Here is a 27684-nt window from a genome sequence, read left to right as displayed (position 1 = left end):
AAAGCAAGGAACCAAAAATGTATTGGAGTCTCCTCTCACAGTTTTGCAAAACAGTTCCCTATTTTTTTCTGTATGAGATTTTGTAGAAAGAGTGACTCCTATATCTGCAAATGGGGTTGAGGTCCCATTCAGCCATGTAATTCTATAAACCATGTTGATGCTGAAACAGTTAAACCTGCTATGGTTTGGATATATTTATACATCTTTCTAATAAAGAAAAAGAGGGTTTTTTTGCCTAGATACTGATGATTGAGATCTGGTTACATTTACTTTGGGAAACAAAATATGTTACTAGCCAAAAATGGGCATACCTGGAACTTTAAAAGGGTCCATTTCCCTAAGCTTAGAATAATTGTTGGAATAACTTACTGAGCACATAAAGTGAAAAGTGTTAATGAAAACTAGCAATTGTTTAAGCATGTTCTAGTGGGTATCCATAAACCAGGATTTCACATGAAAAGAGTTATGATAGACAAAAGATATGCAGACTTAAAAAAAGACCTGAAAATAATGACATAGATGAAGAGAATAGACAAAAGAGAAGTTAATAGCAGTGAATTTAAGTTATAAGTTAAACAGTGTAAATGACTGATTAGGGAAGATAAAAAATCAGTGAAATATCAGTGACCAGTAGGGATAAAACTTGTGATTATGCACAGTTTCACTGTTAAATACAGATGGTAAAATAATAAATAGTTATGGAGGAAAGGCAGATATGCTCAAGAGAAAATTATGTTTTACTCTTGGAATGAAACAAAGGGATGTGTCCTTCCCACGTGATGTTGAGAACAGATTAGAATGTTTACCATCTGTAAGAAAGGAGGATGTGAGGTAGTATGTGCTAAAATGAAATATTTTTTAAATCAATAGACCTGAATATCATACAACCAAGAATCTTAAAGGAACTAGCTGACGAGCTCTTGGAATCCCTAATGTTAATTCTTAACAAATATAGAAATTGGGGAGATTCCTAAGATTTGAAGGATTGCCACTATAATTTCAATGTTTAAAGATGGGAAAAAAGTTTGTCTCAGGGAATTGCAGGCTAGTTGGCCTGATGTCAGCCCAAAGCAAAATGATGGAATAGTTAATTTGGGACACTGTCAACAAAGAATTAGAGGCTAAAAATATGCCACTCAAGTTAGTTTCCTGTAAAGGAGCTCTCAAACTAACCCTTTAACTTGTTTTGAGAAGATTAGATATCTTGTTGAAAAAGGGAACTGTATTGACACAGTAAATTTGGGATTATCCCAACATTTTAAATTTAGCACGACATCTTTATTAAAAAATGTGAATTACATGGACACACATTAGATGGATTAAAAACTGTCTCACTGAGTGAGCTCAAAATTGAGTTGTTTATATGGATAGACCAATGAATGGGGGCTTTACTTAACAGGATCCCCCAGGGTTTGTATTTTTGATCCAATCCATTCAAAATTTTTATCAGCTAAATGATAACATAATGTCTTTGCTGGTTGAATTTTTAGCTTACACTAAGTTTGATGTGGTTGGAAAATAATGAGGGCAGGTTACTCTTACACAATGTATTTAATCATGTGACTAAATTATTGCAATCATGGAAAATTGGGGTTGGGACAGACTGCAGGAGGTCAGCTAGTCAAACCCCCTGCTCAAAGCAGAACCATCCCCAACTAGATCGTGCCAGCCAGCACTTTGTCAAGCTAGACCTTAAAAACCTTCAAGGATGGAGACTCCACCGCCTGTCTGGGTAACCTGTTCCAGTGTTTTACTGCCCATCTAGTGAGAAAGTTTTTCCTAATATCCAACCTAAATCTCCCTTGCTGCAACATGAGACCATTGCTCCTTGTTCTGTCATCTACCACCACTAAAAACAGTCTAGCTCCATCCTCTTTGAAGCCCACTTCAGGTACTTGAAGGCAGCTATCAAATCTCCCCTCAGTCTTCTCTGCAGACTGAATAAGCCCAGTTCCCTCAGCCTCTCCTCAGAAGCCATGTGTCTCAGCCCACTCGTCATTTTTTTTCTTCTACGCTGCACTCTCCAACTTGTCCACATCCTTTCTGTAGTGTGGGCCCCAAAACTGGACACAGTACTCCAGATGTGCCATCACCAGTGCAGAATAGAAAGGAATAATTAGTTCCCTCAAGCTGCTGGCATGTATACAACCTCAGCTTTAACAGTCACAGGGTGTTATTACCCAGTAAGTATTTGCTCATTGCATAAGCCATATCTAGCAGAGGAAAATCTATAGTTTTAAGAACTGTTCATGTCCCCTGAGCACTTGTAAACTCCCTATCAGTCACAGGCGCAAATGCTCCAAGTGGTTTAAATAGGTTCATAAACTTTTTGAGCAGAAGAGACACCTGTGATAAACAGGTACATACTCCTTTATACCAAGGTGGGTGGATTTTTCCTAGAAACTGGATTAAAGCATATACTATCCTTTAGAAAGATTCATAGATTCATAGAGTCATAGATGCTAGGGTCAGAAGGGACCTCAATAGATCATCGAGTCCGACCCCCTGCATAGGCAGGAAAGAGGGCTGGGTTCAGATGACCCCAGCTAGATGCTTATCTAACCTCCTCTTGAAGACCCCCAGGGTAGGGGAGACCACCACCTCCCTTGGGAGCCCGTTCCAGACCTTGGCCACTCTAACTGTGAAGAAGTTCTTCCTAATGTCCAATCTAAATCTGCTCTCTGCTAGCTTGTGGCCATTATTTCTTGTAACCCCCGGGGGCGCCTTGGTGAATAAAAAAAAGATATCTACTCTCTTCTTTAAAGACTCTAATTCAGGGGTGGGCAAAATATGGCACAGCACTCCACATGGGGCTGAGCCCTATCCACTCCCACCAGGGCAGCCCATGCCACACTCCAGCCCATGCCTGCCAGTCTGGACACCAACCAGCATGTGCAGCTTCTAGCAGGGCTGTTCCCAGTGTGGCTGCAGCCAGTCAGGTTCAGCTCTGCTCCCCTCACCTCCAGTGGGAGCTGTCCACCCGCCCAGTATGATGAGCACACCTGCAGGTAGGCAAAGTGGGTGGAAGGTGTCTGGGAGCTGGAGCCCTATGAGCTGGGGCAGGAGGTGCCTGGTTGAAGCCCCCCACCACTCAGAGCCATTCAGCAGGGGAAGGAGCAAGAGGAGGAGCTGTCACTGGAGGTGAGGGGAGCAGAACAGCCCTGCCAGCTTGGGCCCTGCCCAGTGCACACAGCTTCCAGCAGGGCTGTTCCCAGTGTGACTGCAGCTGGCCATGTGCTGCTCTGCTTCTCTTGAATCCAGCAGTGGCTCCTCCTCCCACCCTTGACCCCGATGTGTTGCTCTGGGCAGGCGGGAGGGCGGAGCTTCAGCCGGGCACCTCCCAGTGGAGATGAAGGAAGCAGAGCAGCACCTGGCTGGTTGCAGCCACACTGGGAATGGCCCCATTGGAAGATGCGTATTGGCCAAGGCTGGGGCTGGGGCTCGGGACACACCTGGGTAAGTGGGTACAGGTAGGTGTGTGGTACAGGCTGCCCTGGGTGGGGCTTAACCCCATGCAGAGCACTGTATGGTCAGCTGCAGACTGTACCACACACCTACCTTTCGCCTACATGCAGGCGAGTTTTGCTGCATGTGCCCTTCCACTCCCCCCTCCAAACTATTATCCCTGGCTGGCTCACAGGACCTAGGACCCAAGCAGCTCCCCCACATACACACCCCCATACACCACTGACCTCCTCCCCTCCACAAAACAGGGTATGCAGGGAGGAGATCAGCCTCACTCACCCATCCCGCTGCTGAACACTACTCCCTGCCTGCCCAAAGCCCCATAAGGAATTTCTGTGAATTGTTGCAGTGGGGGGAAGGGTGCTGACCCAGGCAACGATAGCTACATGGCCCTTGGGCCCAAATAATTACTTACCCCTGCTCCAAGTGGTGTCAGGTGTACCAGATGCTCTAAACAAGTTTGCAGATGCCATGAAGTTGGTGGGGAGTAGTAGATACTCTGGAGAGTAGGGCTAGGATTCAGAGTGACCTAGACAAACGGGAGGATTGGGCCAGAAAAAAATCTCATGAGGTTTGTCATAACCAGATGAGTTGAGTGCCCCTGTCACAATAGAACTGATTCTAATCTGGCATTTGGTCAAGGGGGCATGTTAAACTATGCTCGGAGTGTGAGGGAGTCAGCAAATCAGGGGTTACATGAGGGGCGTGACCGCATGGCCGGCAGTCACAGCCTCCTAAAAGTCAGCAGGTACACGGGACACATTTTGATTGGCTCTGTAGCTTATAAAAGGGGCAGAACACAAGCACAAGGGATGGATCCACACATCAGTTTCGAGAGGCCTGATCACCCTTTCCAGGATCCTGCGTCCATGAAATCCCTTCCCCCCGGACACCCCCATTACAACTGGGTATACCATCTGAATGTGTTTAGAGCTCTCGAGTCACCAACAAGTTTAATGGTAAAACAGCTGTCAAGAAGTTTTTTTTCCTGCCTAAACGGTGAGTCAAGCATTGTTTATCTCACCGCCTCCTTGGTTTTTTTCTGTCAACGGAGGGAGAGACAGAAGAGGGAGGAATAAGGCCCCGAACCCCTTTTGTCCCCGGCCTGCTCGCATACTCTGGGTCCAACCACCCATTGTCAGGTTGCACAAGGTTCAACAAGGGCAAGTGTAAAGTCCCACACTTAGGATGGAAGAATCCCATATACCGCTACAGGCTTCTGACTGACTTCAGCAACTCTGCAGAAAAGGACAAAGGACCTGGGGGTTACAGTGGACAAGAAGCTAGCAGGAAGGGCCACTTAAAAGTAAATTGTACACAATTTTAAATAAATATTTTGAAATTCTCAAGAAAATAAATAGTGTATTACCATATTTTTTCTTTAAAAATAACCCCCATAATTATTATTACTTTTTATTCTACTTCAGTTAACTACCAGCACATTTAAGATCCTGACAAAATTAACTGCAAATACCTGCTTTCCCTGTGTGACAGAGAGCCTAAGGCTACTGTCACTTTAAGTAAAGAGTGCAGCAGGCCAAGCCCACTGTGTGGGGCTGCAGCAAAGGAGCATAGGTTGGCCATTAGTGGCTGGGAACCTACATGACCAGAAGGGGCGTGGCTTAAAGATATATAAGCCTAGGGCCAGAGGCAGAGGCCTGGCTCTTCATGCTGCAAGGAAAGGAGATCCTGGGAAAGAAGGGCTCCAAGAAGCAGGCCCGTGGATACCCAAGATACCCAGGGGAGCTGCAGGGGCGACACGTAGGGGTAGACAGGAGTGCACGTGCACCCCCTGAGAGTGCCAGTGCACCCCCTGTCAGGCCACACTCCCTGTTTAGCTGGTGGGCAGGGGGGCAGGCAGGAGTACCAGATCTGGGCTGCCAGGAAAAGTAGCCATGCCCCACCCCAGGTCAGCGGGACCAGCCACTGGGGAACCCCCTCCCCATCAACAGGATTGGCCACCAGGGGACCCTCTCCCCAGTCAGTGGAGTCAGTCTCCAGGGGACCCCCCCCTCCAGTCACTGACATGCTCCCCCTAACTCAAGAGGCACCAGACACCCATGCGAGCTAGACTGAGCAGCTAAGAGGGAAATATGGATTGTGGAGGGCCTGCTTTTTGACCCAGAGTGGCAGTAAAGTTTAGTTTGGGAAGTGGGTTGCTTATATTTGTGTTATGCTTAAGTTTTACCCTGGAAAACTGGGTTGTGGCGGTGGGGGTGATATGGAGACCACAGTAGTACCTAAGAGGCACCTGAGTTAGAGCCTTGCCTGGGTCAGAAACTTGCCAGGGGGGCTGGATAGAGAGCAGCCTCACCTTGGTCAGGGAACCCAGGAGGTTGTCATAAGAGACAGGGCCTTAAGGCCCAGAGCTTCAGAAGGCAAAGCCAGAGGGTGAGACTAAAGGGCCAAGAAGCCCAGAGCCCAAGAGGGTAAGATCAGACAGGGAGCCCAGAAGCCAGGGTCCAGGGCAGTGGACCTCAGCTATGGGGTACAGCCATGGTAAAAGGGTCAAGGGTGAAAGGTTGAAGCCCAGATAGATGTTTGAGGCCTGAGGGGCCAATTGCCATGTTGGAGGCCAGGAGGCTTCCTCCAAATCGATGTTGAGTGACAGCCATGGGGCATGGGTGTGGCCATGGGGGAGGCTGGAGGCCATGATCTATGCCCCAAGGCGATTAGGTGTCTGAGGCCAAAACTGGTGCCAGTCAGGCATGCAGGGAACAAGATAGTTGAGGGACTGAGGCACTCTGGGACTTTTGAGCAGCCTCCCACAGTACTATGAATTCCATCAAGGCCTGGCAGGTGATTTAGAAAAGGGAGGGTGCCCTGGAGAACTGGAGTGAGGCAGGAGTTGCTTGGCTACCACAGGGCATCACAGACACCCTTAGGGCCAGACATGCTAGGCCCTAATGTTGGTGTTATCAGCTTTATTGCCACAATTTTGGGATCACTTAGTTCAACAAAAATTCCAGGAAGTCTGCACTTCAAATCTCTCAGGATCTTAACATAAAAAAATAGAGCACTAATTTCTAGTTTAACTGGCAGTCAGATATTTGTTCTTGTTTTGAAATCTTGAGTAATAAGAACAATTATTTACAGCTCACTTTTAAGTAGGGTGGCTAGATTTTTTTTCAGAGAAAATCTAGGCCATGTCAAAGCAGTGCTAAAAGTATATGTTGGTGTATGTGTGAGTGGAGGAAAAGCCATCAAGTAGATGTCAATGTGGGAGGCAAGCAGGTGTTCTTGGAGGTGTGGAGAGAAAATAAGGTAATCATTTCCTTTTACAGCCAAGTAATCCTGCTTTCTTTGCTTCCTTGTTTCTTTCTCCTCTTAAAGGATAACTCAGAATGTTACAGTAGAGAGAGAAATGAAATACACTTTCTGTTCCCGACTTTATCTTTTCTTCCAAGACAGGACAGCAACATGTTATGAGGTAGCGAGGGTGGTCCAAAAAATGTTCATATAGCTTGTTAGCTTCAGCAGCTCCACTGACCAGTTATTTCTGAGAGCCTTTGTGAAAATGGCTTGCTACACCAAAAAACTACCTTGAAAACCATAACAGCTCTCAGTTTTCTGGTATATCCATAGCTACATTCCCCTTAAGCTCTTTCCTTCTTAAGGTAATATCTTTCACTGGTACTGAAGGATTGAAATTCTATTCCTTCCAAAAATAAAAAAAGGAGATTTATTGAATTTATCTTCCACTACAACAGGTACTAGTGCAGTATGAAGTGATTCTACAACCATGCTATGGGACATGTACTATGGGATTTCAGGCTTGCTATAAATATAGTTACGAACTCCCTTTTTTTACTATTTGTTTACTTTTCCCCCTCCAGATTTTGTTCTGGATACAGTGGACCAATGCTCATGGTATAAAAGGATCGCTTAAAAATCAAAAAGATGAATGGAAGGGATGCAGGAGTGGAAATTATAAAAGGAGAGAGAGAGTAGCTGTCTGTAGAGACACAGAAAAAGAGTAAAAAGATGACAACTGATCAGGATTTAAAGACAAACAATCAGAGGGAAAATTTTAAAAGGCACAAACCATGATAAAGTGCCTAAATTCCTTTAGCTTTTACAGAGAGGTAAATGCCTAACAGCCATCTGCAGCTTTCAAAACTCATCCTTCCAGTTTAGGGTTCGAATTATACTCTGACTCTTGCAGGGTGGGGTGGGGTGTCTGCAGTGGTGGCAGACAGAAACTGGAAGGTGGTACTGCCACCTGAGCTGGCTAGAAAGGTGCAGGGTGGGTTGGGGGCTATCGTCTCTTATAGGGAAGCTCTCATCTCTTTTGGGGGGGCTCAGCCCCCCAAGCCCTCCAATATTTCAAACCCTGTTCCCCTTAGTACACTCAGGAAATAAACTGATCTTTAAAAGCTAAAATCTTGATTATGTTCAGTAGTGTAACAATAAGTAGGTAAGCGGGGGCCAAGCCCCAGGAACTATCTAAGGAGGGTTTCAGACTGGAACCAGAGGAGTGCTTCGCCCTTTCATCTCCCTTCCCTCCATCCCCAACCTGAACCCTGCACCTACTATTAAGAAGCTCCAGAAATGCAGCAGGTCAAAATTGTGGTTTGGAATTGGGTTGTTAGCAGAATTCAAACCACTGCTCTGGCTTTCAGCTTCTCCTCAGCCAAGTATGCAATGCCCTGTATGAGAGAGACCCATACAAGCTACGTGCCATGACCCCATTCTAAATGATAGCTTTCAATGCATCACAGGATGTCTGAAGCCTACCACCCTAAACAGTGTGAACCTGCTGGCTGGCATCATTTTGCCTAACATCAGAAGAGCAGTAGCCAGCAGGACAGAACAATTGAGACAAACTGAAGATGTGAGACACCTGCTGTATGACCATCCAGCAGTGCACACACATCTGAAGTCATGCATGAGCTTCCTCACCAGCACCCAACTTCTTGACACCACACCCAAGAAGAAATGACCACAGATGTGGAATTTGAGAGGCTGAAGAAAATACCTGACTGTGAACAAATGTACATTCCAGTAACTGAGTCCCTTATCACCAGGGACTGACAAGCCATGGCAATGTCTCAACCACCTGTGTACCGAAGTCAGACATTACAAGGAACTAATGAAGAAGTGGTGTTATACCATTGGTTCCCCGACCCCTACCTGTGACTGTGGCACAGAGCCTCACACTATACAACACCCGCAGCAATGCCTGCTGCTTGAAGGCACATGTACAATGAAAGTTCTTGTGAAGTACAATAAATAAGCACAAGCATGTGTAACAAAATGGTCAAATGTGGTGTAGAGACATGTGAAGAAGTGCAAAGAACAGAGCAGGAGTGACAGAGTTGGAAGTGCCAAGGTGGAGGTAGAACATTGTACAGGGGCAGCAGCAAGCAGAAATAGAGTGCAGGAAGGAAGAGAGGTGTCAGATGTGGCTAGCCCTCTTACCTCCTTTTTTCTTGTAAAAAATCAGAGTTCAAATGGCCACTCACCACATATTTTGGTGATAAGAAAATAATCTGGCATCTCCTCAGACAGCAGCATAGCTCCAGTCACTACCCCTTCACTGGGCACCACCACCACTCAAGTGCAGAACCGGCCTCTAATGTCTCTGATTATGTGTTCTCACTTGAGGCCCTGTTCTCCCTGGCTATTATGTGTGCGCAAAATGTAGGCAACAAGGATGCAAGAACCTTCCCTAGTCTACCCTAGTCGTCAGAATCCCAGTCATTGCACATAAGAGAATGCAGGAAATATGCTTCTTGGTATAGAATTATCTTACTAGTCTGAACTGTTTTCTCCACCAACCTATGCCCCTGGGAATGGAGGGAACTGGAGATAATATGCTTTAAATCACACTGTCTTCCAAAATCTTGAATTTCAAAGCTGACAAACCAATAGCAGTGGTTGTTCCTACTGGAAAGCCAAAACAAAAAGTGTGCTTTTTTAACTTTTCTGTGAATAACTTGACTTGTGAACCTAGTAAAAATGGCTACAAGATATTTAGGAAGATAAGAAACCAACATCATTATAAACTAGAACAAAGTATACTAGTAGAGTTTCTCTGTATGTACCATTATCTTATAGAAAGGAATTCAATTACAAAATTGGCCTTTTGTAAATTATGCCAAATGAGAGCTTTTGCATTAGGCAAAATTCTCCAACAGTTGGATCTACATGATCCCTTGGAAGCCATTGCAACCAAGATTTTAAAAGGGCCCAGTAGGTTTTCTAAGCAACTAATGTAAAAATGTGTTAAAGAACTTGAGGTTGGCCTTGCATACAATCACTTGCTTTACACTGAAGCTGAGAGCCAGCTACCTGAATTTGTCCCAAATACATTTTGGCAGATTCTGCCAAAAACAGCTAGCAAAATATATATGAAGATTTATGTTTCATAACTGCCAAATTAAAACCTTTGCTCTTCCCTGTTCACCACCCTTCCATTGAAGCATGAAATAACCAATTTAGGAACAAAGAAAACAAAGTGTGAGCAATGTATGTGTTGGGGTCTTTTCAACAACAGAATCATAGAAATGCAGACCTGGAAGGGACCTTGAGAGGACATCTAATCTTGTGCTTAGGCAGGTTCACTTACACCTACACCCCTCCTTGAAGAGTTTTGTGTAACTTATTTTCAACAACCCTCTTGAGTGACCTGATCCAGACTATCCTTATAATTAGAAAAAAAATCCTAAGATCTAACCTAAATCATCTTTGCTGAAAATTGCAAAGAGTGGTTCTTGTCCTACCCCAAACAGACGTGAAGAAGTGATCACTGGCCTCTTTATAGCAGCCTGTTTCATATTTGAAGACTGCTGCCATATCCCCCCCCCAAATCTGATCCTGCTTTCACTGAAGTCAATGGGAGTATTCCCATATGCTTCTGTGTAGGACTGGATGTAGCTGTCTTTAGTAATGAAAGATTCTCCCCAAGATAATGTGCTTTTTATAAAAATCATGTTTTAATGATGTTTCTTACAAAGCTGTCTGTGATACATGTGGGCGCCCAGACAATATATTTAGACAAGGTTATTTGGGTAAATGTGATTAGCTTTTATTAGACCAACTGAATAGTTGGAAAAATTGTTCTTTGCAAGCTTTCAGGGACAGGTACCCTTGCTCAGGCATAAAGAGAATCTGCTGGTCTTTGTCTTCTCTCTAGGGTCCAACAGAAGCTTAAGCCAATATGCAAAATGCAGGTCTGTGAAAATGCAAACAGGGCAGGGCAGGGAAGATCAGAAAGGATAAGAGTTAATAGGTTTAAGACAGGTTGGTGAGGGGGGTGGGGAAAGAGGAATGTCGACAGGTGATAAAATGCAGCTGGGAAAGTATAGAGAGGTTACCTAGGGTTATCGGATGGCAGGCAGGTTATAATGTGCCATAAATCCAATGTCTCTATTTAGTCCGTGATTTTTTGTATCCAGTAGATTTATGAAATGAAGTTCGTAGACTTGTCTATGAAAGCTGCTTTATAAATTCGCTTTGAGGATTAGAACTGAGACAGTGGAGAGAATGTGGTTATCTTGTGAGAAATGTGCACCCACAAGTAATTGGGTACTTCTGTCTTTGATAGATTTTTGGTGGGTGTTCACTCTGGTACACAGCTGTTGTTTGGTTTCTCCTATATAGTTTCCATCAGGGCATTTAGTGCACTGGATGAGAGATATTACATTTCTGGAGGTGCAGGTATAAGATCCAGGAATGGAGATGGTTCTGTTTTGGCGTGTAGTTATTGTGGGAGTGGTGGAGATGTGTTGGCAGGTTTTACATTTCTTGTCCTGTCATGGTCTGGATCCATTCGGTGTGCTTCCAGCCATAGGAAGTTTGCTTCTGATGACGAGGTTGTTGTGGTTCGGTGCCTGTTTAAAAAGGTGGGTGGTTCTGGAAAGATCTCTTTAAGAATTGGGTCTTCTTCTAGTATGGGTTGCAATGGTTTGAGGATTTTCTGTATAGGTTCCAGAGAAGTAACAACAACAACAATAATAAATTTAGCATTTATGTCATAATAGTATATTTAGCATTTTCAGAAGATAGTGTTAATACAAGTTATGTCTGGGATATTGCAGTTGGTGCACAAGTGACATGGAAATATGAATGGATAAAATTAGAGCTGTTTGTTTTGATTTCACAACCTTCTCCTTTGCATCTTAGGATAATAACATTTTGCAAAATATTTTGATCATTTTAAAAATGTCTCTCCATTGCATGGTAATTATTTCATAATAAAATATTGTCTCTTGCCAATGTTTAAAGCCACAAAAATCATAAACCTCTGGTGTTTTTAAGCTTCTAGAATAAGAGAAATACCATTAAAAGTATGTGCTTCACTTTAGTTCAGATTTTTTAACCAGTGAACTTTGAACAGGTTCACATGCTTCCCTCCACCCAGAACAGCCAAGCCAAGCATCATCAAGAGCACGCGTGCATGCACACACACACACACACACTCTTAAGACCTTTCAAAGCATATATACATTTATATACATATGCTTTGAAGGGCCTTAAGTTCTGAAACTTTTGATCCAACACATGTTGTCCACAAGCCTCCTTAAAGAGATTTCCAAAAGGGGAAATATATCCCTCGAGTTTCAAATACAAAGATAGAAAAAAGGTCAGGAGGGGAGCAAGCACCCTCATAAAAACTGGAACATTTAGGTCATTTTCCCACAATATGATATATTTTCAAAGTCTACTACTCATTTTCTGGCTTCTAGTTTTTATACTCTTTGGTATTTCATGGTAATTTATCTTTCATGTCACATGTTAAAAATGGGAGTCCATATCTTAACAAATGAAAAAAGTATAAGGTTTCATCTTTGGTATAGTCCAATCCTAAATCATCTTTTTGTTTATAGGAATAACACACCCAGTGGCATGAAGATATAGAACTATATACTACTCCATAAAAAGTCCAGATTTTTATTAAATAAAGAAATAATAACAATATACATTATTTGCTTTTTTTTTGTTTTAATAACTTATATCCACTTCTTTAAAGAGACTTCTCTTTCTTCTTTCACCTTTACTCTCTTCTGTACTTAAGATCCTATGAGGAAATGTGATATTGATTTAACTGTCATACATGTTGTAAGTTTCTGACTCAAAAAGATATGCTTGGAGCGAAGAACTAGGAAGATTCCTTTAGCACATCCCCTGCTGGACCAGTGAATAGAATGTCACACAAAGTTCTTTCCTTTTCTCATTCATAGTCTATGCTAAGGAATGAGCTTGGAAATACATATTTATCAGTATCTATGGGGAGAGGAAGGAAATTGTGATATACAGTGGTTTAAAATGATTGCCCAGTTAAAAACATTCTTCTTCCCCCATTCAGTTCTTTTCTTTGGCATTTCTCTAAGGAACATCAAACAACCCAAAAGAGTGTCAAAAGCTAGAAAGATAGACAAACCAGAGGCAACATTTGAATGCTTGGGGATCTGCCATGCCTGTGTATCAGTACTTTCCTACTCTCAAAACCTGCTCTGGATTAGATAACTATTAAAGGAATAATGCTTATTGGAAAACAAAACATTTTTGTGTACTAGGAGGAACAAGAGGTAGTATTTAACAGGATGAAGTACAGTTGTATAGTTCCTTCCTTGTCTCCCAAGACACAAAATTTAAAGTTGCTGTGAACTGGCAGAACCTCTGGAGAGACTTGACAGATTAAAAGGATGGTATCAGCAACCAAATTTGGATGGGGTGGAAGAAGGAGCATCAGTAATGATGTATTGGCCAAAACTCACTGTATAACAGGCAGTTAGAAACTGCAACTATAGCACTATGACTTCCTTTCTAGTTTCCTTGAACAAAGTCTTATTTTCCAGGTTTTGTGCAGAATTACTGAGGTTGAATGAGTCCTAATACATAGTCCTAAGTAATACAGTGCGAAGTCTGGATAATGCTCATTAGATTCTATGCATAATATTTTGAACTGAAGACTGTATGAACTCAGAGGACCAGCTAATCTGGCTCAAATTGAAAAATGAGATCCAGTGTTTGAATCAGTATTTGACTGTAGAAGTGTTTGTTTCCAAGCTTTTGGTTTGGACTTGTCTATAATGTTCTGAAATATTTATAACACCTATGCACAAAACAATGAATTTAGAACAGTATGTCAGTCTTAACTCAGAAGTTGCTTTATTTTGTCTAAGTCACACCCTTAACATAATTGTAACATAGCATGTTATTTTAATTATACTCTACATGGGAAACACCCTGGATTTTATTGCATGGTTGACTATAACTTAATCCCTTGATGCCAACAGTTTTGCTGCTTCCACTGCCAGCATCTGGTGTCACAGCAGGGAAGACCAGCTTCTGGCAAAACAGGATAAAACAAGAACTTTTGTAAGTATAGTGAAAATATACATGGATTTGTTAGTGGGATGAGTCACAAAAGCTATGTTTTCACTTGAGAGGACACAACTTTGCCCCAAAATACTCTTAGAGAAATCAGCCATTTTGATTGAAACCAGTTCCATGCCATCACCTTTCTACTTTTTCCCTTGCCTTCCTTCCCTGTGATTGAATGTTGCTGATGCATAGTCTATTCAGGCTACTTTTGATCTAACAGCTCACGTTGGGTAGGGAGTAGTGTACCTAGGAGACAACTTTCAGCTCATGAAAAGGTATTTTCTCCAGGAAAGAAAAGCAAAATAATGTAGCTTAGAAAAGAAATAGTTATAAGGCAAGCTTAACATTGGAGGAAAAAGTCTGTTTTTTTTAAAAATATCTAATATTTTGAGACTACATTTTCAAAATGCCATGTAAAACTTTAGCCAGATGACTCCCATTAAGACAGAGGTGGCTAAAACCTAATATGCAGCAGTCCTAATCTTGGACTCACATCTCTGTTTCTTTAAATGGCATGGGACCACTTTTGGGAATCCTATATAAACACAGAGTTTTAAGTGGTAGCTTGATCTTTCAAATGTCACACACATACCAGTAACTTAACTCCTGTCTCACTGAGACTGTCAATCATATCCTTTGCAACATGCCCAAATGTACAACAACATAGAGAACAGAAAGTAATGTCATGATATTAATTTGCACATTTTAAAAGTAACAAAATGTCATGACACAGCTAATCCAAATCTTGCATGTGAAGCTCTAGCTTGCATGTGTGTCTCATGAAACTCTTTTGGGATTAGGTTCATATTATTTGCCAGTCTTTGTGGGCTGAGTCCATTTGTTTTGTCAAGTATGTGTGGGATGTTTTACCAAAATTAGTAATAGTAATTTCTTAGCATAGGTTTAGTGGTGACCTGCCACATTAATGTTACAAGACTTTGATGTATAACTAATTGTTGCTATGAAAATTCCTCATTTTTCAAAAATGATGCCTAAAAACACACAAAAAATGAGTTAAAAAGTCCCACCCTTGTTCAAGAATATAACCTAGTTTATCCACTGGAACTGTGTCTTTGTTTAGGGGAGACCTCTTCAGTGCATAGTGTAAATCTATTTTTTAACAGGTTTATTACTCTATTAGGTAGTCAATGAAGTAGAGCATCATAACATATAGCATTGGCATATCTTTACACAAAAATGCATATATAAATATATTATTTGTATCTATTTTATATAAAAATGCAAAACTGTGTGGGGGCTGTGGACAGCACCTATGGTCCCATCTTCTGCCCAGACCAGGCTACGCAGGCATTCATCGACCACAAGGGCTACTTCTCTGTTGTCCTGCAGGGTGTCATCAACCACCAAGGCCACTTCACCTACATCTTCACCTACATTCCTGGGGGCCCCAATTTCATCATCGGCAAGGTCCTCATTCCTCCCCTCATCATCAGAAACCCAATTTAACCCCTCCTACTCTGGCTCATGAAGTCCTCTGGGGTGTAGGTGGACCATCAGAAGGAGTACTTCAACTGTTGTCTGAGAAGTGATGATGGTGGAGTGCACCTTTGGTCACTTCAGGGTGCCCTAGTGGGCTCTCAGCATGCACTTTGAGGTGCAGGAGGAGAACCTGCAATGACCCATCATTGCCCCATCTCTGCACAGTGATAGGCAATCTAGATCCATGAAGCCCTGGCTGACTACCACCTTGCTTTTGAAGACCAGGAGCCCTTCCTGGGTGAGTGAGGCTAGAGAGCTTCTAATGCCCATGCCCTGGCACCAGGCAACAGATCTCCTGCCCTGGGCTCCTCTGTCCCTGTGTCTTGGGCAGCACTGCCCAAAACACAGGCTGCCTGGACACTATTCCCCTTCCCTCCCCTTCCCCGGCTTCCCCCAGGGCACACACTGGGATGAAGAAGAATGCAGCATGAAAAAGAGATGTGCCTCAGTTTAAAATGTTGCAGCTGCCAAGCTTTTCTAGTTTTTAATAAAGAAAACCTGTTGGAATGCATTGCCTGTGTCTCAGCTTGGTCCCTCTTCCCATTGATACAAACCAACAAACCTTTGGAGGGCGTAGAGGAAGCTTGTGAAAGGGGCAAAACAACCTGGAAGGGGTGGTTAGCATGGGGAAGGGGAGGCAGTTGGGGTCACAGGGGATACTGCAAGGGCTGAAATCAACAGACACAGTCCCTTGGAGGGGAGGCACAGGGTAGGGGGCTTTTGACCTGACACACTAATTCCCAGACTTGGGATTAAAGACCAGGGATTTCTCCATGTAGGAGCTGGAGAGGTGGGTAATCCCAGACCCACTGTCCATCTGAGAGCTGCATAGTAGGGGTGGGATTGAGGATGGGAGGTGGCTGCTGGGCTGGAGGAAAGAGGAGGCTGTGGGGTGGGAGGCATTAGGGGCCTGGGACACCTGACTCCCCTTTGGGGACCCTGGCCCCACAACCTTCAACCATGCCTGGGGCTCATGTCATGCAGCAGGTCTAAGCCTGGGGGCTGTCTATCCCCACCAAGGCTGCACCACTTCCTTACAGCAAGACTTGGGCCAGGAGTGGGGCCACAAGGAACAGAAGAGTTCACCCCCAGACCCTTGCCTTGCAGGTAGATGAGCGGGGGCCAGTGGACAATTGCCATATGTAGTTGTAGTGACAGCCAGGCCTGGTTGTCTGCACTCTCTCCCTGGTTCTAAGTGTTCCTGGTGCCCTTGGAAACTGACCTGGAACCACTTGGGGTGCCTGCATACACAGGATAAATGCCATGGCTTGGAGGTTTGGGAGAGGGGTGGTATCCCTGATGGGCCAAGCATCAGGGCCCAAGACCCCCAGTCCCATTCCTCTTGCCCACCACTTCCTACCAAAGCAGACACTGCCAGGGGCCTTTTTGCTTCCCCACATCACAGATCACCAGCTCCCTTGCACCACTTCACCTGTCCTGGGCCCCCCTCCCACTCTGTCAGCTCCAAGTCTGTGTGTGGTGGGGACCATTCCTCCCCATTCCCCACCTGTCTCCCTTAGGAAGAGTCCCCAGAATGGGGCACAGCAGGTTGTGGGGGAGACAGCCTCTCCCGTCATTCCTAGCCTGAACAGATATGGGGTCTCTGCGGGATGCATTGCTGGTACCATTCAGATGTGTGTCATAGGTGGCTGCAAAGCGATCCAGGATCCTGTCCATAAATTTCCTCTCCTGGTGCTATGACTCTGTCAGCAGTAAAGGAGCATGCAGCAGGTGACCATCTCAACCCCCTGTTCCTGCACCTTACCAGCTTGGATATAGACATCTCCAGCCTGAGCATAACCCCACTCCATATCTGGAGTTTTCTTGTGCTGGTCCCACGGCTCCTGGCACCAAGAGTCAGCTATATGCATTTGGAGGCAGTGACCAAGGCCTGCAGCATCTCCTCCTCACTTCTTCAGTGCCTCCTACAGGCTTCCCACATGCACTCTGCAGCTGTGCAGCCCCATAGCATCGGGCTGCCATTGAGCATTGGACTGTCCTCCCTCATACAGGTGGTGTCTTTGCAGTTAGAAGAGACACAGAGGCTTTGTGTGAAGTTGTAACTTTTGCTGATAAAAATGAAGTATAAAGGCAGGCATCTGGGAAACTCCTAACATTCACCTGGTCAGTAATGGGGAGACAGCAACATAGCTATTGTATGTCCCTTGTCTGGACCCTTCCCCTACCCAGGTCTGCAAGCTATACTGCTGCTCTCTACCCGATACAGCAGAGACCAGGGTCCTAGCTGTGTTGCAGGTGGGCAGCAGGCCCTGCAGCTGTGCTGGGATGTGTTGCGAGGTCCTGGGTCCCTCTGCAGGCACTGTGATAGGCACCTGCTCCACTCCATCAGGGTGTCTAGGGTGACCCTGTGTAGAGGGTTTCATTGCTTTCAAGGGCTGGGGAAGGCAGGGTGGTGCAGGACCAAGATGTGGCCACAATTGCAGGGTGGAGGTTGCTTTGAGGGGTCAGTATAGTGACTGCCTGGGCCATGAGATTCAGTCACCTGCCATCCAGCCTTTCCCCAGGGATCAGGTCAGAGGGAAGTGGGGAAAGTACTGGAGTGCCACTTGTAAGCCTCTCCAGGTGACAACTTGGGAGTCACCCTGACAGCAGGACTGAAACAGCTGAGATAAGGGGAAATTTGGCAAGGGGCAATTTTTCTTGTTCCTGCTGCACTGCAACTCTAGGGGTTCTCATAGATAGCAGGATATTATCTCCTGTCCCTGACCTCAGGGTCCACCCTGCCAACCAGGCCTGTGATGCTGCCAGCTGTGGCCGGGCACCAAGCACCTGCATTTCTACCTGTTTTTTTACACTGTATCTGCAGAGCTCAGTAAACTCTTTTAATGCCTTTCTGTGAGTGCAAAGGGAATGTGAGGGCTATTTCATCACCACTGCTCTGGCCAACTGGGAGGAGGCTCTACTTTTTCCCAGAAGCTGAGCATGGCCCTGAGAGATAGGGCAGGAAGGTGTGAATGAGGCAGGTTTATGTTCCCATAGAATGGGAGATGAGCTGCTAACCACCCAAAGGCAGGGGTGTGGGGCCTGGCACCTCCTCTGTAGTCTGGGACAGGAAGGAGGGGCAGGAGTGGGGGAAATGCTCTTCCCAGTGTTGAAAGACAGAAGCCTCTCAAGCATTTAGTATCCTAGGGCCCTGTGTTTTGAGCAGTCAGGGCCAGGTGTATTACTAAAACACATAGTTAATGGAAATGCCATCATATCTGCTAGACAAAAACCACCAAAAGTGTATGGCTTAAAAATCTAGGCTAAATTACAAACAGAACATTTAAAATGTGCTAGCATTCTACTGTTGTTCTTCAACTTTAGAGGAACTTCATAGGCTAAATGTCATAAAGGATGTTGATACACTTGTGGGTGACAGAATGCAATCAGATTTGTAATGTTTCTGAGATTAGTTTTTAACTTTTTGAGCCTTATGAAGACTGATGGCTGATTCTCTCTTTGCTGTAAAGAAACAAACAAAAAAAGAGACAGCTGATTCTGTTGTCAAATGTATGCTATAGAAGCTTAATTTTTAATTAAATTGTCTACAATTTATTGTCCATAGAAACCAAATAATTGAAATATTATGAGATTCTAAAATGTAAACCTTATTTCTAATGTGGACATTAAAATGCTGTTATAAACAACCATTCTATACTTAATTGAATTTTCTAAAATCACCATTTTTAAAGAAATAATAAATGTACTAATGGAGTTTGATAAGATTACTGTAACTGAACACTGCTACAAGCTTCTAATACCGGGAGCATTGCATAAACTACAGATGAATTAGCTGTTCTTAAATTAAGGAATATTACAGTCAGTAATGGTATGACATTCTTTTTTATGGCCACAGCTTGGGTTATAATGTGACAGAAAAAAAATGTAATGTTTCCAAAATGACAGTTTTTAGATTTGTGTTGCCTGAGGTAGTTCAGCTGAACAATAAACTATAATTTGATTGATGGAAAATTGAAGTGGTTCATCTAACTTGCCAGCCTGTCTTACCCAAGGCTTTGGTTTTGCATGTATGATGATGTATCACAGTTTTAGAGATAATGTTGTTTGTATTATACATGAGATTTTTTTTATACATAAAAATGAAGACTTCATTACATAGTAAAAATCAAAATATGTTATGGATTAGCAAGGAATCAGATTTGTTTGAGGACAGATTTGTAAATCTAAATGTGTTCCCTTTGTGAAACCAAATGATAACATATAGGACCAAAATAGCTTTATTCTTATGGGTAAATCAGCCATATCACTGATTATGAAAATATTAACTTAAAGGTAAGGTGACATCTGCACCCAAGAGAAACAATCAGAGACCATTCGTGTTTCCAAATTAATGCCAGAATATAACAGTCTGGTCAGCAGAAATTCTTTAGAAAGAGCAATAGTATTTTTTACAGATTTATAAAGAAACTCTTTAGGGGAAAGAAAGCATGTGGGAAAATAAAGTAATTATTAAATATATAATGGTAATATTTGTATAATATTTGGTAGTTAATTAAATTACTGATGCAGGTACATGTATAGAAGCAGCTATATAAAAAACATTCTGTAACAGCATTTATTTAGGATTTTCAAGGATAAGTTTAAATGGGCCACAACATTTTTGGTCACTATTCATTTTTATTGGCTATTTTGCATAGGGTATGATCTCTGTTCTCAGTTCCCTTGCCAGTTTTGGAGTTTCAGTCAAGTAAGAAAAAGGAATAGTGTCTTGAAGGCATGATATTTAAGGAAATAATAATATTGTTAGCAAGGTTATATTAAAGATATATTCAATTATTTTTCCCTTCTTTTACATTATAGCATGCCCATTATTACAGCCATTTCAAAGAGTTTTTCTAAGCACTGAAAATAGTAAATATTATTTTTCTAAGTAAAACTAGAACACTTGAATCTGAAGAATCAAGGAAATAATACTTCTTTCTGCAATTTATTACACTACCAAACGCTAAACAAAGCTATGGTCAAATAAAACAGTAGTATCCAGTCTTTGGGGGAATTTAATTGGCATCCTGTACTCCTGATTTCTACTACAAAATATCCTGAATACAGGCATTGAATAATTAGATCTTAATCGACACATAGAGCCTCTTATTATTATATAGAAAAGTAGGAGAATTGTATTTGAGACCTTCCTTGAAGTAACAGAGGATCTCTCTGTAATGAGATTTCCGAGATTACTGTTGGGAATTCTCTGTAGTGGAAGTGCTTTCTTCTTGGGTCATTACCTTGCCATAAGTCTTAATTTTCCAGGCATTTTACTCTTTCTTCCCTTGTGTCATGCTTTTTATCAAGGGTTCAAGCTTGAGAGTAGCATTGTTTTTTCAAAAACACAGGACAAGTTAAAACTGAACCACACAGTCCAGGGTTGAATAAAAACCAATATGAATTGAGCACTTTCCCATGGAAGGAAATCAAATAAAGGGATAGCAAGAGCCTTCCCATATCTCCAGTACACCAAAGAATCAGTTTTCTATAGGTGAAACCACTGAGAAATTAATACTACATTGATCCAAGGAAGATGAGAGATCTAACAATGGGAAAAAGGAGCCTAATGTAATCATTTTGGCTGCTATAACATAATAAGTGAGCTAAGCATGTAAAAGCAGGCCACCTCTAGTATGATAGTAGCTACATATTTCACAAACATTAAATAATTTGTCTTTGCAATATGCACCCTCTGAGATAGGCAATTAACATTAATCCTGTTTTACAGATGGGTAAACTGAGGCAGGAGCTCAGTTGGAAGTCTGCATGGTAGAGTTAGGAATTGCTCTAGCTCCTAGTCCAGTTCCTGTCTTCCACCTAACTGCAGAAGCATGAAAAACAGAGTATAAAAATAGTACAGCTTTATTTGGTAAACAATGGGAAAAGAAGACCCTTAAGATGTGATGTAGTGTCAAATGTTGCAACAGTTCACTCTTCAGTTTTCTTCAGTCGTTATTATGTCACAGCCATGTGTATGCTGATCTTTTTAAAATGTAGTTTGTAGACTATACAGCTGGGCATCTGATCCCTTAATGTACACATGTAAAATTCTTTGAGCTCTTTGAATATTAGAGAAAGCAACCACATGTGACTTTTTAATTGGTGTCAGTAGGTTGTATCATTGTTGCTACATGACATATGTTATGGGGACTATCCCTGCTGAAAATAGGTATGTCACTTTACATTTTAGCAAGTAGCCAGTATCTCCCCAGTTTTGCATAGCACATCATTAGTAACATCACACACTGCGACAGTGTATTGAGTCTAAATATAAAGTGCTGATTCCTAGCTGAAAATATATTATTTTTAGTTTGGAGAGCAGTTCTCTATCATAATATCACGTTCTAAACCAAAATAGTGTGGTGGCCTGTCACAAAATCCTAAATTGGCAGATTCCGCTCAGGAATCTCTACATTTATTCACATTATCAACACATTGTAAAGGGCTTCTCTCTCATTTATTTTGGCCCAGGGTCCTCTTAATCCATTATGAATGCTGGCAGATTGTTTCCAAGTATACATTTTTTCCCCAGAATTTTTCAGGTACCATTTTACCCTGCTTCTCTATACTTTATTAAAGAACATGAAAACTTATTAATGGTGTGCGCTTTAGCCCAAAGTTTTATAAACTTTTAACAGTGATATGGCTATTGTTCATGCTGATACAGTACGGATGTCTGTCTTCTAAAGTAAATATTCCTATTCATTTGCAAACTTCTGCAAGAAAAAATAGTTTCTTTGCATTTAAGACCTAATAATTCTGGTTTTATCTTTAAGGAAGAATGAGACCAGTGAAATCCTGGTTTCACTAAAATTAATGGCAAAACTGTCCTTGACTTCAGTGATGCTGGGCTTTTACCTATGTTTTTTCTACTTCTGAATCCTTATCTTCACATAACCCTATGAATATCATTCATGCTAAAAGACTGACCTTCCCCTTTTTTTATTTGAGGGCTTGTCTTCCAGTCCTGGGTGATACTGCATTTTACATAGTGAAGACTAAAGTCACTGGGAAATACAATAAATTTATAATCTGTCATTGAAAACTACTAACTTAGTCAAAAGACAGACTGAAACTCTACTTTTAGTGTATATTCAAATGTTTGTAAAACTGTAAGCTTCTGCAAGAAATTGACAGCTGTGGATTTTCTATATGTTAAACTATGTAAACAAAATATACTTAAACACATGGGATCAGTGAAATATTAGGTAAAATGAGCTGAATTTATTTAATAATAAAATTAATCTCTTGGAATCAGTAGATAACAGATGATACCTTGTTAAGATTTATACAAGTAGGACACGATGCTTTCCCAGCCTGGGGGGAATTTGTTTAGCTGAACAAAGCACAAAATGTACAAAAATGTTGGTTATATCATATATGTATAATAAAATAAAGATTATATATGATTATCTATTTGTAATAATCCATATCTGTAGGCATTCTTTTTAATGACTGTGCCAAGCTGAAAGCAAGCATCTGAAAGACCCGAGACCCAATTCCATTTTTTCAAACAATCAGATAAGAGTGAGATACTGTCAGGCAATAGTAGATGTAATGGATACTCTAAGTTACCAGTAACTTGTTGAAAGCTTTCCAGACTGAAAGCTATGGTTGTTAAGAATGAATTAAGCATAAGAAACAGGGCCCATTATCAATCCAATTACAATTGATTCTTGGTAACCGAAGAAGGTTACCAGCCTCTTGTTCTAGCATGTGTCTATAGGCTTTCTGAAAAGGTAACTCAAAAAAAGAACTACCTTTCAGATAATAGCATTGCTATTATTTGTTTGTGTAGCACAAACAATGGCTTTTATTGTACAATAAATAAAATTTAAAACTCTGCTCTAAAGAGCTTCTGTAAGCCCCTTAAAAAACAAGTATTACTTCCTTCTGTACCTACTGATGAGACCAGTATTACTGCAAGGAGGCTTTTCAGTAGAACATATTGTTTAATCACAATAGAGTGTGAAAGCGTAACAAAAGAGAAAAAATTAAGTAAATTTTTTCTTATCTGCAGATTTAGGTAGGCCTGGTTTGTCATGGACACCCCAGCCTCTGGTTTCTTCAGTATTCTCCCCTGAAGTCTCTGCCTCACTCTTCTTGTTCTAAAGGCTGTGCTTTTAGACTGCTTTCCCCTCTGCCAAGTTCTTAGTTTCAGCTTCCTGTTTGGATGCCCCCTTTTTTGGCTACAAATCAGACAGTTGGTCTCAGCAGGGTCAGAAATAAGACTTCAAAATGAATGATGCTGTATTTGACCCTTTACACAGCAGTAAATGAGGTTCTCTGAAGCTGTTGTTCCCTTTTCTGCAGATGTGCAAGTATCCCCAAATTGAATTATTATGTTGCTTGCCAGAGGATTACAAAAAGTTAATAATCAGGCAAACAAGAGATTATAATATTTATAATATTCCCTTGTTCTTCACAGCAGGTAAGAAAGGACACTTAACAGAGTATAAGGAACTTTCTTGTAGAGCAGCAACTGGAAACCAGGAGAAAAATAGACCCACCCCACAGGGACAGACTCCAGCAATGAAGACTGTCTGAAAGTTATGAATCATATTCACTACAGTAATGCCTAAGGACAAATTGAGATGTCCCCCATTTTGCTAGTCACTGTACAAAAGCAGAATAGTAAACAGTCCTGCCCTGAAGAACTTAACAAGTTAAATATATAACACTCTTACCAGTTAGGAATTATTTTGGAGGTGAGGGTCCCAAATTAATTAATATTTTATGTTGGTTATAATAAAAAATTATATCATTTAATTAGGTTTAATCAGTTATGTTTAAATCAGTCTTCCAAAGTTTGAATGAAAAAAATAAGGAAAAAGGGAGGAAAAATGGAATTATATTATTATATGTGTTGTTATTATGTGAAACATCTGGTCCAGTCTTTAAACTAGATAAAAACTACAAAATTGACTGAGTGAACTCTTAGGGAAATAGTTTCATTGCAACCAATGACAAAACTTTCCTTGAATTCAGTGGAGTTAGGCTTTCTTAGAATTTTACAGGGGACCAGAAGTTATGAGAGAACAAGTCTGCATTATTTGTTCTGATTTTTCTTAGAAAAGGAGCAGATCAATCCTCATCCCTTTGAATAGTTTTCTCTTTTTTTCAGTACCACTGTTGATTATATTTTTATGTGGACCCCAGGTACCTTGCTGGCTTTGGTAATTTGTTGTCCATTGACTCACAGTGCAACTGAAAGAACAGAAATGACATTTATAGTCTAAATGTTAGAGTTACAGAGAGCAGGATGCACCGTGGGATGCAGGGGTTGGGGGTGGGGGGGAAGAGAGACAATGTATGCTTTTAGTCAAGCTGATATTTTTTAATTATTTGTAAACTTATTTCTTGAGAATTGTGTGTAAAAGAATGGGTTTTGAGAAGGACAGGAATGATAAGAGGATGGTAACATGGAGAACTGGACATGGAAGAAAAAGGAGGATGAAAAGAAATAAATAGGTAATTATCACTGTCATTGTTGCCAGGACTCAGAATAATGCATTCATAGTAGTGGTAGAAGAGCCCCCAGGAAGTCACAGATGACTTCCAACCCAGCTCAAGGCAGGGGCATCTCGGACTCCATCCCAGTCACGTTTTTGTCTAACCTACTCTTAAAATTTTCCAAGGATGCAGATTTCATAACCTCTCTGGGCAGCCTGTTCCAATATTTAACCATCCTCATAGTGAAAAGTTCTTCTTCATATCCAACCTAAAATTCACTTGCTTAAATTTAAGACCCCTGCTCTTTGTCCTGTCACCTGTAGTCACAAGAAAATAGGCTCTCACCATCCTCTTTATAGCCACCCTATGGGTATTTGTACACTGTTATCAAATATTCCTTCAGTCTTTTCTCCAGACTAAATTGTCCCACTTCATTCAGCCTTTCCTTTTAAGTCCTATTTTCTAGACCTCTAATCACTTTTGTTGCTCTCTCCTGGAACTTTTCTAATTTGTCCACAGCTTTCTTAAAGTGCCATGCCCAGAACTGGACACATTACTCCAAGTGAGCCCTACCAACACTGAATTGAATAGAATTACTACCTTTGGAGAAAGAAGTGGGAGAAGAGGTGCAAACTGCAGAAGCAACCTTGCAAAGGCCTTAAAGACATTAGATTCCATTTTCAAATGAGACCCAACTAAGCAGGTAACAGTTGTTGAATATCTGCTTTCCATCTGGTTAAAGGTTTTGTGTATCTATTTTAATACATCTATGTATCCCTAAGACAGTTAAGGGCCACTGGAAAAAGCTGGAGAAATGTAGCTTTACCGATGAAAGCAAGTAGGCACCACATTGTGAAAAAAGTTAGTAATGCTCTAACACTGGGCTTAAGACTTATATAGAAAAATAAGATTTAAAGTGGTGAGGAACTGGTTGTCAACACCAGTTATATATGGGTAAGTGGCAAAAAGAGAGAGAGCAGGACTGGACTTCTCACTGCTTCTAGACAAATAAATAGTAAAAACGGGTAGAAATGTCTTTTTCACTTTCAGCAAGCCAAGAAACAGTGTACTTTCCAATTGGAAGTTGGCATAATGTAGACCTGATCTAAGTTTTTGTCTACTCAGGTTGAGTTACTGCAATGTTAGTTACCCCAGGATGAGAAGGATACAGAAAAGCATCATGTAATTCAATTTGTAGTTTCCATATTTTAGACAGGACAGGTTGACAAGTGCTTTGCACTCTTTGCTGATCTTCTGTCCAACTTTTGTTCTAGTACAAGGCCCTGATTTTAATAGTAAACATTTCAATAAGATGAACCTACATATCTTCTGACACCCGTTTTATCTCTGCACCCTGATATAAGAATTGAAGATGATGCGGCATATGGTCTCCTAGATAAAATTATTGAGATTAGGGAAGGGGATTCTCACCAGAAGGCCTTTAGTTGTGGACTGAAGATCGGAATACATCCAACACCTATTGTATTAAAGGTACCATTTAAAGCTTTGCATTTTTCATGTGCTATAAGCTAAGGATTAATATGAGAGGACCTCCCGATATGTAAAACTTGTTCTTTATTAAGAGCATTACTTACAAAAGTGCTGTTGCTAGAGCTACTATTTAAGCCAGGCACTTCTTTCAAACTTTTTTTCCTTTGGCATCTTGTGTTTCAAGTTCCATGAAGGCTGATACAGCAAGCATGACTTCACATCAGTGGTGTTTGCAAATTATCTAGAAAACTTTATTTCCTGGAAAAAAGCCACCAAGACTGATGCCTCTTAAGAGGACAACATACAATGAGTGGAATCTGATCATTTCTAAGCAGAAGTTGTTAGTTTTAATTCTGAACATAATGCATCAATTTTACCACTAGAAATGCAACAAAAATACATCTAAAGTCTTCCAATATTCAGAAGTTCAGATATTGTTATTGGTGGTATTGTTGCTTTTTAATTTAAATATTTTTGTTTCCCATAGCCAGTGTTCTTTACACATTATTTCTACGGCCTCTCTTTCTAAAAGCCATATCACATACAGTGTCTTTAGTCTCCTGCTCAAATAATATAAGATGCCTTTCTCTGTGACACCTTCACCAAATAGCTATAAAAAAATGAGCAGTAGTTTCAACACTTTGGAAAGCCAGGCCTTAGACCAAGTTCACAATATGTACTTACAGTGTTCTCCTTTTGTCTGACTGTTGTGTCAAAAACTGTGCCTCTGAAGACTCAAGCTTCACCTGAGGCCATATTGCTAGTTTTGCCATGGTTTGTTCTCAGAACACATCAGTGATCAAACCTCTGTCTTCTGAACACTGCATAAAGATACTGTCTGAACCTGCAGTGAAAAAAGCATCTTCTTTAGCACCATTTTTGTTTGCCTGGTCTAATAAATCCAGAGAGAATTCCATCTCTCCTTCCTCTCCCTATCCACATATAGTGAAGATCATTCCTGGCTGTTCATGCTACAGCTTGCTAGTATTTAAATTGTAGAGTCTGTGCTTCCACTTACTCTCTGGAAGCTATACGGTGTAGATAATACTGTTGACCTGTCTAATGCTGTTAATGGTCCCTCCCAGTCTCTTTACAGTTTTCCTGCCAAACTGGGATCAAAACTATGACCTTTTGCCCCACCTCATATGTCTAAGCCTTGGCTTGTCAATCATACTGAGTTTTCTGCTTTTGTGGATTTTTTAGCAAGGTTATTATACTGTGCTAAGGCCATAAACTCTCTTACTCTCTTGTGGAAGTCCAGTGAAGATTGTACTGCTAATTCCTCTGGAGCTTAGAGCTTGCTTTTCTGCTTGTCCCTCACAAGATTGAGGAGCCCTCTTATCCTCCTACAAACAGGAGTATGAACGGTATAAACCCCGTGGATTCATCTGAGATCTCTTGACATGCAAACAACAACAGTTACAGTTATTTGTC

This window comes from Alligator sinensis, unplaced genomic scaffold, assembly GCF_000455745.1.
Source record: "Alligator sinensis unplaced genomic scaffold, ASM45574v1 scaffold71_1, whole genome shotgun sequence".
Lineage (NCBI taxonomy): Eukaryota > Metazoa > Chordata > Crocodylia > Alligatoridae > Alligator > Alligator sinensis.
The sequence above is the reverse complement of the archived record's forward strand: the minus strand, read 5'-3'. Positions refer to the sequence as shown.